Source organism: Larimichthys crocea, chromosome XVI, assembly GCF_000972845.2.
Source record: "Larimichthys crocea isolate SSNF chromosome XVI, L_crocea_2.0, whole genome shotgun sequence".
Classification (NCBI taxonomy): domain Eukaryota; kingdom Metazoa; phylum Chordata; class Actinopteri; family Sciaenidae; genus Larimichthys; species Larimichthys crocea.
The window spans coordinates 12,825,280-12,841,089 of record NC_040026.1 but is presented as its reverse complement, the minus strand read 5'-3'; the positions used below and the strand labels follow the sequence as shown (position 1 = coordinate 12,841,089).

The 15,810-nt window shown below is 40.2% G+C and overlaps 1 long non-coding RNA gene across 2 annotated transcripts in view; it reads left to right on the top strand.

Moving 5' to 3' along the window:
• LOC113747896 (uncharacterized) overlaps nt 1-15,810 on the top strand; it is a 224,686-nt gene that overhangs the window by 85,442 nt on the left and 123,434 nt on the right. The window contains exons 2-3 of one of the 2 annotated variants that reach the window (XR_003463972.1): nt 3,056-3,291; nt 5,413-5,523. This is a non-coding gene — a long non-coding RNA (uncharacterized LOC113747896). Of the gene's footprint in view, nt 1-3,055; nt 3,292-5,412; nt 5,524-15,810 lie in introns of those variants that run through there. The other variant, XR_003463971.1, reaches the window with a different exon arrangement.

Sequence of the window (15,810 nt, the reverse complement as noted above, 5' to 3'; positions counted from 1 at the left end):
TGGACTGGGAAAGGTTTTGTACCTAAGTTGTGTTATTGTCTTGCTCAGTTGTTCCCAAACTTTTTTTTTGACTTGTGACCCTTAAAAACAAAGCAGTGTCTTTTGCTTATCAGATTGAACATGTGTATTCCTTCTCTCCGATTGATCTGAATAATCTTAGAGGCCTGGAGAGGTAAAAATTATCCAGTTATTCCAGGAAAAAAATCAAAGGTTGGAAAAAAAGTTAAAAAAAACAAACAAACAAACCTTATTGTTCATAGCACAGATGCACTCTCTTCTGTTCAATCCTGTTCAGCTTCTTTTGATACCACAAATATGAGTTGCAACCCTTTAGGGGCAGATAGGAACCACAGGTCTTTCTTATAGGCAACTGTCCAAAGCATTGTTGATCAGACTACCATACTTTTAAAAAAAAGGTTATACTTCAACATTACCTTTTAAGTTGATATGGCATACTTTTTGGCAAACAGTTGCCTATTTACACATCCTGCAGTTACAAAGAAAGGTTATCATTCATTTGGGGTCATGTTTGTGTTCACCTGATGAGTCCTAAGTCCAGTATTAACTCTCTTTTAGCCCGATTTTTGGTCTCCACCAACTTCTGAAAATGATTAGCTAAGCTAAGCTAAGCTTTTCACAGTGCAGTAGATTTTATTTTAGCGTTTTCGCAAAAAAAAACAAAAAAAAAACAGTACCGTTGTAGGTTGGACAGCTATGATTAGTATGTTTCTGCCATCAGGGAGTTTGACTCCTGGGTTGAGTCCGCCATGTTGAACCCTCATGTGTAAACCTCAGTAGCCCAGAACAGACAAAACAAGGGAATTTTGTATTTATTGCAAGTTGCCACGTATTTGCCTCGACACTTGGAAGGGGATGGGGTATTTATTTGTTTAAAATAAAATTCTACACACTGGACCTTTAATGCTTAATTACAGGTAGTCTGCTACTATAAAATACCTGCTACATACAGAAAACATAAAATGTGCTATTAGCTAAGTGACAAATTTTTAACTTTACAACACATACTAATGTTCTTCATTGCACAGACGTAATAGGATGCCATTAAAAACTCAAAGTGAAACACACATGTACAGAGCAATATTAGTGAATGGTCTTTTTCATACAGCGATGATGAAGGCAGAACGTTTCCTGCCATCCTGATTAGACCAATACATTACACTGTCGCCACTGAGGCGGCGTAATGTATTATTTCACAAAGATGGTGTATGTGTGCGAACGGACGACATCAAATGACTTCTATCCTTAATTCCATGAGGGAAGAGGTTTGTTAAGATATTGATGGGAGTGAAGCTGTGGATTACAGGTCGACCGCTACTTTCCTGTCAGAGTTAATGTTTCAACGCTTCCTGTGTTGCAGAAGCTTCTACGCTTGACTGTTTTCTTTTTGACCTGTGGTTTTGGGATCTATGGAAATTGATGAAAATTGCGGTCTAACTATTTATATCATAAAATGATAGAGTGTAGGAGGAGGCAGTAAAGGAGAATTTCAGCATGATTCATTGCATGCATAGTTGATTTTTCTTACAGCCCTTTATTTATACAGGAAAAAGTTTGGTGAGCGTGCATGCTCTGTTTCAGCATGACTCATGCAAAGTTCTGCATGCAGGAGCTGCACTTTTTCACCGTTGCTTCAGTTTGGAGGCGAAATGTTCAAGGACACCCACTTTGATGGCAGTCATATATTTAGAGGATAAAATCCTCATGTGGTGACAGCGGCCAACATTTCATAAGCCAGCATTTGAATAAGAATACACAATAGTTATATTTAAAGGTTATGTTTTCCCAGAAACTACTGTGTGTCCTGAGGTCCATGGGAGTATCACTGTGCACTAACAAGCTAATGTAACATTTAAGATTATTTAAAAGATTATTCTTTGTAACTTTCCCAAAGGTAATGTACGCACCTTGTCACGTGACACACAAGCTCATTTAACAAATGATTTATATTTTTAAAAAAAGAACAAACTTGTGACGTGTGATCAGTGAGGTCAGTGTATAGTTGGATGCATGATCAATGAAGTGTATGATTACAGTATTGTATGTTGCAGCATCACACCAAATCTCAGGGAGTAGAGAGAGACTCCAAGAGGGTTTTTGAACCTGCTGGCCCTCGGATCATGTTCCTGGTGCCACACCCACCTTCAGCAGCTTCATAGCAAGCAGGCACACAAACAAACAAACAAACAAACAGGTAGACAGGATGTCACAGCTATCGTATGTGACAATAAAAAGGAATCTAATTTGTACAGAGGTCACCAGGTTTTGAATCTGCCCATACAGGTTTGAGTTTAGATGTTTGCCCTGTGTCTGTGTGGGTTCTCTTTGGGTACTCCGACTTTCACCCACAGACTTGCAGGTTTATCAGATAATTGGTGACTTTAAATTGCCCGTAGCTGTGAAGGTGAGCGTGAATGATTGTTTGTCTCTATGTGTCAGCCCTGTGATAAACTGGTGCCTAGTCCAGGTGAGGGGTAAGCAGTAATGGAAGATGGATGGAAAAATTACTTTCCATAGATTCAAAAGAGATGCTGAACTTTGTTCAGTTCAAAGAGTTCCAGTTCCTGACACTTTGTTTCTAGCTAAAACTAAATCACCTTTAATAAGCTACTATTGTGCTATTGTCAAGGTGCTATTCTCAGCTCAGCTGACAAAGGCACCTTCAGTCACCAGTGAGGGGAACAGCACAGCTAAAAACGACTGATTCAGTCATTTTATGGTGGTGATTGAGTAGTTAGTTCAGGTTAAAGATTTAGTTTCATACTGAACATAGATAACAAGTTATTATCTCGTTTGTGCAAGATTAAAAACTCATCCTAAATGGATGTAACTCATAAGGACACTGTTCTGCACTTAGACAGTGCATTCAGACAAGCCACCATCCACGGTGCATGAGATGTTTTTAGCTGCGTCATTGTTCAAAAAAACATCCAATAATAAGCTGAGCCATGTCACCAATGATACTTCACTGTGCATTTAGTTTGACTTCCTCTGTGGAATATCCCAACATGTTCTCTTATTTTTTTCCCTCACTCAGCACTTTGTTGCCCGGCTCTGCACTCCTCAAGGACGGCCAAATTGTGTATTCCACCCTTCTCCATCTGTGTTGCATTCAACCAGCCGGGACTATTGTACCCTTCCTAAGGATATCACAGATCTGGTTACTGCACAAGCAATGCCACTCCCTCCGTTGGAGATCTACTCTCTCTGAGCTCGACTCGCTGACCCTAAGATTACACCTCGGAGAGATGCTTCGATTCACACTGCATGGAGGTATGTTTTCGTTCACAACAGTGACAAATTCCTGAGCGTGCATCAGAAAACTCTCATACTGTACCAAAAACAAGTTAGTTCCAGCGTTTAATCTAATTCAAGCAGAGTCTAAATTTCTTCAAGTTGTGCAAGACTTTCCCTCAGTATGGTCTGCTCCTTTTTTTTTTTTTTAACTTCTTTTTCTCTGCCCTTTGCCACAGAGGGAAAGGAGGTAATAGCGTTCACTAATTTGGCCCTGGGCTGCACAGTCAAAGCCATATGCCAGAGTGAATCTGTAAAGCTAACATTAGGCAGCAGATATCTGAGGCTAGCGGCTGTGGGCTTTGACATCCTGTATTACACCTAATTGCCACCAGACATTACATCGGAGTCTGTGCAAAAATCCCCCCACAACCACCTGCTCCTTGCTCTGTTTACCTTTTAAACCGGGAAATAATGCAGGGGAGAGCGGGTTGAGAGTTCCTCACTGTTATTTTCTGACACCCGAGCTGAGGATTGGGGAACTGGAATGTCAGTAGAAATTTGAATTTGAGACGTGTTAGGATAGTTAAGGGGTATCCCCCCGTGCATTGTGTTGCAGTGGTAAGGTGTGTACTTTTCTGATTTATGTGTTTTTATAAGAGTAATGAGAGAGGGAGAAAACAGGGCAGGGGTAATATGGAGGCATAACCATAATTAGGCGAATTATAAGTTTCACAGTCATTTTCGTAACAGGGGGGAAACTTTTAATGAATGTTAAAGCAAGAGCAGTGTAAATGTATTCTATGCACAAACATATGGTTGTGGCCGTGATGTGGTGAGTGTACATTTTTAGCAATTTTGTACATTTTAACCAAGTAGCGGTGTCTCATGTGGGCTGTATGTTAATTCATCCTCCTCCGTCCCTCACTGCTCCGACATGAAAGACGCAGGAAAATTCCACACTCCTTGACAGTGTAATGATGAAATTATTTCATAGAGCTGTATCCTCTCGCACCGCAGTGTCAACCCCGAAATAAATCGAGCGGCGCACGCTCGCTCTCTTTTTTCGACTAATAATGTTGGAGCAAATCTCAAACTCTGCTGAGAACTGTGTGGAAATAATAACCCAGTTATAAAACAACCGTGTTTACGGACTTCATGACTCCAGTTTGGAAGGAAACCATGAAGTTTTGTTAGGAATTTAATTTAATTTTTCTGTCTGGTACACTTAACTCCATGTCCAAGAGGTGACATAAGCGATCGGATTTGGTTGTTGGTTGTGATGTATTTTGAGTTTGAGTGGTTAGTTACAGTGGCAGGCTGAGAAAGAAAATACTGGCTGGAATTTAGACCCAGTTTTCAAATCCTTTTTCTTAATGGAGCAATACATTTTTTGAGTTTCTGGTTATTTTCACCACAGATTGTCTGTTATCATTTATTATAATCAGTGTAATCTAAAATTAGTCGAGGAACACAATGAGAATTTATACTGGATGAATGAAATGCAATCATTGATCCCTTTGGGGACTTTGTCTTGACGTGTTTGAGGTCAAGTTCAGCAAAATAAGAATTTCTGAACACATTTCTAGAGACTCATTGGTATTGTATTAGTGGATAGATGTCTATTACGCAATTGCTGTAGCTCATGGTCGCTAAAGTGGGACGAATAATTGAATACCACTACGTAGCCTTTACAGATTTCAACAGATGGAGTCAGAGTGCAGCAAATGAACAAGGCAGGTTCAAATCAAGTTAAGTCCAAGTTTGATGCTAGAACAAGACTCAAGATGAAGACCAAACTGAAATAGCTCAGCACATTTTAAAAGAATTTAACATTTCATTTGAGACCTCGATTCCTGAACAAATTCCTAAACAAAGAACAGTTTTAAAGTTGGGTTCATTAGCAACGAACCATCTTTGCTAGGGCTTCTTTTAGCTTATGTTTTATACTGCTTTCGCAAATGACCTGTTTCTCTATCTCCATGAATTTCATCCATGTGTTCTTCCAACATTTAGAAAGTCTAGAGGAGGCATACGAATAATTCATTTATCCTCATTCAAATTAGCAGAGGGCTAGCAAAGCCAGCTCACCCGGTGGAAGAATCTGCTATGCATTCATGTTCTATTTTTGTCTTCCTTCCTTTGTTCCCATGTATCCAGTTCTCCTTAATAAATCCATGGACCAAGACCGACTGCAAGAAATTTTCAAAAGAAGTCACCGAACATGTCTTGTCTTGTTACAGAATTTCAATGCTAACAAGCCAGTTAGCCGTTAGCAAGCACTGTGTAAATAGTTAGCATATGACTCATTTCTGTCTCTCGTTTGTTTTGTTTTTTAAATTGTGGTATCTTCAAAACTTTAAACTCGAGGAATAAAGGGAAATGAAAGGAAAAACTTAATGTATTCTGCTGCGGAAAACTCTTGACAAAATGGCCGTTGTGTAACTAAAGTTGTCGTCTAACTTTAAATATAATTTCAGCTTGATAAAATAACAAGCTTCACAGTCTACACCCACTATTACCCATTAAGGAAACTACTGTTAAATATGGATCTAAGCAGACAGATAAAACTACATTAAAGCATTACCTCGATGAACATTTCGGTGTGTTTGTGTGTATGTGCCACATTGTGTGTGTGTGTGTGTGTGTGTGTGTGTGTGTGAGTGGTAGACAGAAAGGTGAAGGAGATTTACAGCCCTAATCAAAAACTGGCTCACGGTTGGAAATGTAGCGTGAATGATGTCATGAAACTGTCCCCACTCTGATGCTGTGATTTATCACACGATATGGGAGTCATAAAAGAACACCAGTTAAGAAGAAGTAAAAAAAAAAAAAAATCAAATCAACAACAGGGACAAACTTTCATAAGCTGTCCTGTGTAGTGTTGCCTGCGTGCATGGCCATCCACATTTCCTTGCCAGAAAAGCAAACAAATGTACATTTGGATATTTTCTTTTTCGCCTTGGATGTTACACAAACCTGTTGCCACCGGGATGATGCATCGCGTCGCCAACCCTTCATCAATATGGATAATTACACTTTCTTCGAACTCGGTGCAGTTGCGCTGTAAATATTTTTGCTGGGAATCAGGTTGTTATTCCCGCCGTGGTTCCACACAGTCCAGGCCTTCCTGAGATGAACCCATGCATATCCCGTGTGTCACTGTGTATCTGTGCTGACAGGAAGCATGACCAACTGCACTTTGGCACTTCATTAAACAAATCACTGCACGAGCCTACAGGGACTCCCAGAGAGAGAGAGAGAGAGGGAAAGGGGGGCTGAGGGGTTGTGTGGTATTCTTTGTCTCCTCATGGAGTACACACACACACACACGGACATGTACTGAAAAGCATATGTAATATATATAAAATATTGCGGAAGCGATTTGTCTATTAATGAGTTAGTTCATCACCTGACAATGTAAAGTCTTTAAGTCATTTGTCAGGCAAAATGTGCATCCACAGCTTCTCAGAAGACTCTCTGTTTCATATTATTGTATTTTTAGACGGTTCGTCAGACAGCACAAACTGTAACGCGTCGCCTTTATTCTGCGGTTAACAATTAATCACTTGAATCATTACATAATTAATGATACAAGAAATATCCAGTGAGATGGGAGGATTCTACATTCGTACATTTGTAACACATGCCAAAAGAAATGCTCATTATCAAAGAGGAGTAGCTCATCGGAGAACAGTGATGTCACTCCCATGTCTGTCTGTTCAGTATGTACCTCAAGCCAGCAGTCACCAGCTTATTGCAGAGCACATAGAGAGAAACAATTATTCACACTCACATTCACACCACCAGCCAATTTAGAGTCACCAACTGACCTGTGTACCCGCACAGAAAGGCCCCAGTTGAGGTTCAAACCAAGAACCTTCTTGTTGTTAGGCGACAGTGCTAACCACCACATGTTAAAAATCCCACCACCAGCCCTAAAGCTCACCATTAAACACACTGTATTCAGTTAGTCCGTGTTACTGGTGGTTATGAGCCAGATTATCTCTCTGCTGGGAGCCATGACTTCATGGAGTCTCTTAGGAAGTCCATGTAAAACTGAAACTTCACGGTGGAACACTTTAGTATTTGAGTATGTTATGTAAAATATACATGTATTTTGCAGAACGGCTGTTCTCTACTCACAGTGCATTGCTCTGGATACATACTGTATATGTGAAACATCTGTAACAGCTGCTGCATCGGTAATAAAATAGAACTGATGAGGGAATTTCTATTTATCATGATCAATTTAATTAATATATGACAGCATAAAAAATAGCCTTACTAAATGAATACATGACAGCATAATCTCCTAAAAATCTTTTAAGGTTTATGGTACAGTATTAGAAGAGGTGGTGACGTGGTTCTGCTAAAAAACAGAGCAGGCAACCCTCATTAGGGCTCTACAGGTGGATGACTTACATACTATGCAGCGCTCTCAGTCATTAGGAATCTGTGCCTTATGAAAGCATCTGCTCGTGGGACAAAACAAAAATCAAAAGCAGAGTCCGTACACCAGGAGCAGGTCAGAGCACAGCCCAGAATAGAACAGGGAATCCTGACGTTTGTATTTAAAGGGGTGGGAAACACCTCCTCCTACGTGTGTGTCACACTCACACACACAGACAGAAACAGGAGGCTTGACTATAATAAATGAACTGCCACAGCAGTGCTATTTCAGGTTGGGTCACTGGAATAATACAGGGCTGGAGGCACAGCTGGGGCAGCGATCAGATGTTCCCTTGCGTGTGGTGCTAAGCTTGTTTCTGCCTCCTGTCACGCGCTGACACACAGACAGGTAAAGCAGAATCAGACTCCACTCCACCATTAAATTCTTGTCTGACTGGATCTAATACACTCTGCCTCACTCGTGTATCGCTCGCTCGCTCTTTGCTCACCACGGTATTCAGTTTCATCTCAAGAGAAAATGAAATATGAGCATCCACAATGGTTGTTTAAGCTGATGGAGTTTTGCAGATTTTGTCTGTCACACGTGAGGCGAACAGTCAAGTGATGTGATGAATGCCACGTCGTCTGACTATTTTGAAAGGTTCCATGTGAAAGTTGAGACCTCTGGTAGTGCTATGGAGCTCTTTTTTCCGAGTGGGTCAACATTTTGTTTGTCCTGAGCTGACGCATGTCACACTACTCCACTGATCTAATGGCGGTGGTAACAAACCAAGATATGCTGCAATACACCAACAAGGAAAGGGAAGAAAATCACAAGGTAGTAAACGTGAATGTTACAAATCTGGATTTGAAATACCTATTTTATAAGGAAGGAAAATGCACTCGACATTAGACCCAAGCACCAACCTCCATCCATGGCTGTGAAGTAAACCCTTTATGGAAGTTCCAAAAACTGCAGTTTCTTAAATGACCACTTGAGGCTGACTAAAGAGCAAGTCCATAAGTCCCCATGTTAAAATGTCCAACTTCACAGCAGAAATAAACATGTTTACAGCCTGGTACAAAAACATTTTTGGTCTCTACAGCTAATATCCTGTACTGACTTTGACTTTCTATGTAACTCGCCCATTCAAATTATATTAAGGCTTAACCTTATGCATCATTAACAGCATTGCCGCTTTGACTGACAGATAGGTGACAGTTACAGGTGGTTTGTTTAAACATCCAGGCATCATTTGGCCCACGTCTTTGTCATTCTTAGATTAGCTGGGATGCAGCAGTGGCAGGACTGCCAAGATGGCGACAACGCACCACATTCTAAGGTTCAAAACACCTCTTCGGAAACCTGTGGTGATGGATACTAAGTGCATTCTTTATACTGTCTATGGTTAGGCCGCAACAATACACTAAATGTACAACATTGTTTTGCAGCCCTTTCAATAATTTATTATTGTCTGGATTACGGCCCCAAACAGCCAAGTGCCAGACATCTCTTTGTTGCTTTTATTGCGTCTATCAGTCTTTCCACTCGCATCCACACCGTGCAAACTACATTCCAGGGAACGACCATCACCTTAGACACTTAAAAGGTTGTCAAACTCATAACGCCATCAAATAGCATTTCTGCTGATGTCGGCCTTTCTTCCCTCATCACATGACTATTCGCAGCTCTCCTTCCCCCCCCAGCCATGCAGACCTACTCTCAACCACCCCACCCCCCCACAGACTCTGGCCCTGTACTCCATGCCCACCCAGGTCCCTCCACAGAGGGGCTTCCACCCCAGTGGAAACAGGCCTGGTCTGGTTACCCACCGTGGAGATGATGGATTGACGGCTCACTTACGGGAAAGGCCGGAGCCTTCAGGTAAACAAGCACAGAGCTGTATTAAATATGAAGGAGAGAAAGAAAACATGTTCTACCTTTTGGCTTAAACGTAGGGAAAAGGAGACAGGAATGTGGTTTGTGCTATATGCATTAAAACCCGAAGCTGACATGCTGTGTTAAAAAGAGTACATGTTCAGGAGTTTCACTCAGGCCAATTCTCATCTCTAAATAAAGTAAATGTGACTCGGTTATTTGTGTTCTAATTGCTTTTCCAAATTAGCGGATTACATTAAGATCGTATCTGCAACTTGTACACCTGACGCAGCGCTTCAAACATGAATGCTACCTTTTAGAAATACCCTTGGTTTCTTGATAGTGGTGACATTTTTTTTTCTCTTTCCTGTCTTAACTTTCCTCCAGTAGGTCTACTAAGCAATGATCCATGGGAAGCCAAATCAACAAGGAAATTGGGATAGATCTTTGCCCTCCCGAATGCGGTATAAAAGCCATTTTGCTCATTACCCTGCCATGAGGAACGTTCGCCAGCATTACTCTCCGATTGGTCCTGATGGCAGTAATTTCATCTTCTAACAATCTGATCCTGACAAATTAATTTCTGCTTCATTTTTTCATGCCAAACCCCCCCTCTCCTCAATTCAGCAGTGACAAAAACTGAGACGGACAAAATGAGATAATTTAAGTGACCGTAAATGATGATTAACCAAAGCTCCAACAGTCTGGGTCTTCCAAAGACAGGAAAGTCTACGTTACCTAAAGAAAAACTGCTGTAAAGTTTTAGCCATATAAATAAGAGGAAATTAATTAAATGCAGGGCGGGTGGTTTGGCGCCATGGAAAGAATACACAATTTAGAGTCTTGCGCCAAGGAGCCAAATGGACAAAATGAAGGTGATCAGTCATATTTTGCTGCTTTTTGACATTAAGCATATGCTTTTTTTTCTGAGAGGTCAGCTAAGCAATTTAGACAAATTGGACAAAATTGCAAAGGTAAACACAGGGAGAGGTCTCGTAATGTTTCTTTCACTCTCTTTTTCTTTCCCTCAGTCTCATTTTCAGACACTATTTTATTTAGTAAATCCCTTACCTGAATTTTCTGTGACGGTAACAGTGAGACAAAACGACTCCGTCAGGGCTATCAGGGGCAGGACTGTGTTCTGGCGTTGACTGCACCAACATGAACCAAGCCAACTCAAATGTACACTCCATTGCCCGAGAAAATACTTATGCAACTACTGGAACTACTTTGTACTTACTATATATATATAGAATATGAAGTTAGAGTATATTAGGTTTAGATTTAGGATGGTTCTTCTCTCCAGAGATTTTTTCAATGCAAGGATATGCTTGTAGAGATTCAGTGTCTTCTTCTATTCTACTATTCTACTTCTATTCAGTGTTGTAATCTTTCAGTTGCAGGCCAGCCTGTGACCCACAGAAGCTGTATGAACTATCTCTAAGACAGTCTCAAGACAGTCTCATCAACAGGCAGCAGAGTTTTGTGTAAACATAAACTAAGAGATCCGCTAGTGTTGAAGAGGAGCATGGTTATATTGAATGAAGAAAGTTGAGTCATCCTCTGATCCTCTTTCAACAACTAGCAAATAAATCCGTCAAAGTAAACACCATACTTGTAACCCATGCTTAAATTTATTTGCAATTATGGGGAGGTATTTGTGAAACATGACGACACCACCATTCCCTTACAAACAAGATACACCACATTGTAGCTATTCATATATTTTTTTGCATAATCTGTAGATTTTTTTGCGATTGTAGTATATGTTGATGAATTATGTAACCTGTATGTTGTTCGTTACAATCGCATAAACATTGCAAAATGTATGTGATGTGCTGATTGAATCAATCACTATCCCCCTGGGTTTCATACAAAGTGGCTGCTGGGTCAGCCTCAGTGCAACCACTCCGGGGTCGACTTGTCAGCCGATACGCAGCCAATGCTTTTCAGCACCATGTTTCCATGTGCTACAATAATGGCAAGATGAATCATTGGCCACAGGCACACACACACAGTCACTCACTGAACCCATTGCTGACACCTTTTGGGTCTAGACATGTGTGCAAGGTGCTGAAAAGTGAGAGCGGGCGGCAAGGTGACTGGTCGTGTACTGACCACAGAAATGAGGTTTACGCACAGAGAGTAACAAATATAGGTTGCTAAGACACTGAAAGGAAACCTGCTGCTGCTTTTCTATTCTTTCACGAGTCTTTTTTTTTTGTTTTGTTTTTCCTCACTTTTTGGAGCCCGCTGAAATTCCTCACTCAGTCTTCCCTTCCTTTTTCGACAGTTTCATCGAGGCAGCAGTTCACATTTGACAGGTTTTTATGCCACCCTATTAGCTTGAAGTATAGTTAAAATGATGGTTTGCGGCCACACGATTACAAAGACAGAGTATGCAGAACTAAAACATTAACTGTCCCTTTAAGTGCGGAGCTCTTGACTCTGTTCAGTTTGTTGTCATCTATTTATCTAATGACTCCTTCACAGTTTAGACAGTGGGTTAGATTCGTCCACTCCTGTATGCCTAAAAAAGCACCGTGCTGCCATAACCCTAATCACCTAATTGCCCTGCCCTGCCTCATTAGAAAACAAGCCTAACTGGAAAATCACCTTAAGTGGACTAAATTAATGAGACCTTCACATTGGATGCTGAGTCATCAGAGGCCTGAGTCAGGGCAACGTCACCACAAAGGAAACGGCTGCTCCATAAACTGTCAATGGGTATTTGGGTAGCAGTGGAGAGGCTGACGCTGACCCTATGACCATCATTATACATGTCACACTATTTGGTATGTGTGATTGTTGTGAGCGTGTATTGTACTGTGTACCCTTTGGCCATAATTATAGCAGGGTCACACCAGAAAGTGGCAAAGCAAAATCCCAAAAAATATTAGATTTGAGGTTCAATGATGGATTAGTTGGTGAACTACTATAGCTGGGGAGCTAACCACTAGCCAGATAGAAGATGCTAGCATCTGTTGGCCCACGATGCTTTTGTCTAAGCTAATAAGCTAATGCTAATGCTAACAGCTTTGCAACTTTTGGTTGGGTAGCTCATTAGCTTGAGTTGCTAATGGAACAATTGTCCATGCTGTTTATATAAAGGCTACTTTCAAAATAGTTGATTCAAAGGTTAATGAGCTCCAGAGCTATGGCTAGCCAGGCTTGGTTCTGAGGGGCAATAATGCTGGAAGGGAGTGTGTTGTAAAGCGACATGTAGTGTGTCAATGTCAAAGTCCAGTTGCTGCCGGTTCCCAATTGTACATAGACAATAATCAGTGTGGCTGTTTGGACGCACAGTGTTCAACAGCGGTATGTTTTGTTCCTAACAAGACAATAAGTTACTTAGTTTGTTCCAAAGACGTATTTGATTAATCAAATTCCGACCTATAACTTTCTGCAAATCATATTTTTGGAAAACACATGATTTGTTTTGTTGCTGTGAGTTAGATGAGAAGATCAATACCACACACTTATGTTTGTGCATTATGTGTGGAGCTGGAGCCAGGAGGCGATTAGCTTAGCTTAGCATGAAGAAGAACCACCGTCATCTTGCTGTTGATAATTTGCTGGTCAAAATTTACCACACTTAAAGTTGACATGAACATTTTATGTGGATTTACCCTGACCAGCCCTTAGTTGCATTTAGAACAGCAGATAATGGAAGAAATGTTTTGTTTCTTTTTTTTTTGCAAAGCTATAATGAAATGGTAACAAACCTGAAACTGATAAGTGACAAGTAATAAAAAACACACAGCGGGACATTATTGAACTTGACAGTGAATGCCATCCAAATAGGCAAGATGACTGCAGTGATGACCCCATTATTTTACAGCCACTGAGTGTGATGACTTCATTATGTTCGCTCCCATGGCGCTGCATTCCTACCTGTTGCCCTGTGACCCTCGGCATGCTGTGTAGATGGTAGGCATGTGTCTCTGTAGAGGAGACGCACATATTCTGGGTTAAGACAAGCTGTAAAATATCAACACTGTCAAGATCGTTATTGGATAAAGCAGTGAGTTGACGGTGGGTGTTTGAGCGGTGAGGGCTGGTTGTAACTTTGACAGTTACAATGTAGGAAAACCCCTCTCATCTCTCTCTCATCAGCTCTATCATTTTACTGTCTGCTTGAATCCTATTGTTCACTTGTCTCTGTCCTACAGTTAACTTTCTTTTTTTTAAAATCCAATTCCCTAATACTCCATCTGTCAGCCTTCTGCTGCTCTTCTCTATCAAACATCTGCCTTTATGGGAAATTGAATATTGACCCATATGTTAATTTTATTTATGTGTTTTATGTTTATTTATCTTTGCATGCTAGCCCAGAGCTATGAGAGGACAAGAACATTTCCATTTACTGATAAGGACAGCAAATTAAGCCTAGAATCTTTTGGAAATTACAATTACTTGCTTTCTTTCTGAGAGTTAGATGAGAAAATCGATACCATACTCATACTTGTGTATTAGGTGCAGAGCTGGAGCCAGGAGGCGCTTAGCCTAGCTTAGCATAAATAGTGGAAGCAGGGGGGGGGAAACTAGCCTGTCTCTTTCCAAAGACCAAAAACATGTCTACAGTACCAACACCTTGTCTACCACAAGATGCAACTTGTTAAAACCAGAACTTGGCATTTTTACTTTGTGGGCAGAATAAACCAACGTAAATCAACATTTTCATTGCTAAGCTGTAGCGCTGCTTGTAGGTCTATTTTTGAACTTTACCTTGTGCCAGGTTACTTGCTTCTAGTCTTTTTAGCATAACATAACATAACATAAATTCTTATCTAACTCTCTCCAAGAAGGCAAATATCTGTATTTGTTAAAATGTTTAAATTTTCTATTAAAGGTTTGCTGTTTGGAACAATTTGTATTGTCATTTTACCAAACTGCAGTAAGTCCAGAGAGTTCACAAATGCATGCAGTGTAAAAGAGTAAGAGAATCCTCACCTGAATAAATTGAGAGGAAATTGTAATTTTGAACGGTTACTCAGTGCTTTATAGTGAACAGATGACTGTGACTTTATCAGTCTGTTCTTCCCTACGGTAGTCCAACCATCTGTCTCTCATCTTCTCAAAGTATTTACCATTCACTTCCCCTCCGCCTGCCATCCCTCTGCAGGAGACAGAGGTGTTGATAGTGGAGAAATGATGGTTCTATTATTTTGGCAAACTCGTTGCTCCAACCTCAGTCTTCACCCTCGGGTGATGTAACTGCAGCCAGAGATTTAGTAGATTTAGTTATATAAGTGCGTATTCAAAGTATATCTGTTTGTATGAATAGTGAAAGGAGCTAACAACTTCTCCAGCAGAGCTAGCTAAATCTCAAACTCAAGACAGTGAGCTTGTAGATGTTCTTCAACTTCACAGTGTTTGTGAATGTATCTGTATGTGAACTGACAAAATGATTTCTGCAAACGGACGTAATTTGTAGCTATGAAAAATATCTGAGCACAGATCCACAACGGCAAACTGTGTCAAAATCTCCATGGAAGGAACAAACAAACATTTTGAATATGATTTCCTGTCCAGAAAATTGATTGACTATTCAAAAATGTATTTTTTTTACCAGGCAATTACAGTGAAACTAGTTGTCGGTTTTAATTAGAGGAGTCGATCACACACCCATACAGAGCCAGTGGAAATGTCATCCCTTAACTGGAACATTTTACTAACTTTTTTTTTTTGCATATTCACACATTCGACACTTTGCAGTTTTTTGCATGCTCACAAAAAGTGACAATTAGTCACGTAACATATTTCAAGCTTAAAATATTTTAAACTTATTTTTATGAAACCGTAAAAAACTGAAAATGTTAAATAAAATACTGTTAATATTGTTTCTGATGGTTTGAGATAGAGCGAGCGAGCCCTGGTCAAAGGACCTAGACAGTGAATGAGAGTGAGGGAGCGCTGGCATTGAGAAAGCCGATTAATCAGCAAAAAAATAAGTTATTTCCTGATTTTTATATTCGACAAATTTAGATTTACATTTGTCCGAATGTTGTCTAAAGCTAACCTTTTTTTGTTCGATTAAAAAATACTTGTCTTTGTAATATTGTTCTGTTGTGTTTCTTAACCTATTTTTTAATGGGGCACAGTCAGTTGCAATGGTTGCTACATAATAAATACTTCAGTACTTCAGCCTGTAAACAGTTCTAACTATTTGAGAAAGAATCACTATTTGGTTGAGTTTCTCACATCTCATGTCCACACAAAGGCAAACCATGGATCACAAATAGATGTTGCTTTATTTTAAGGAGTCACAAACCTAAAAGGTTTAG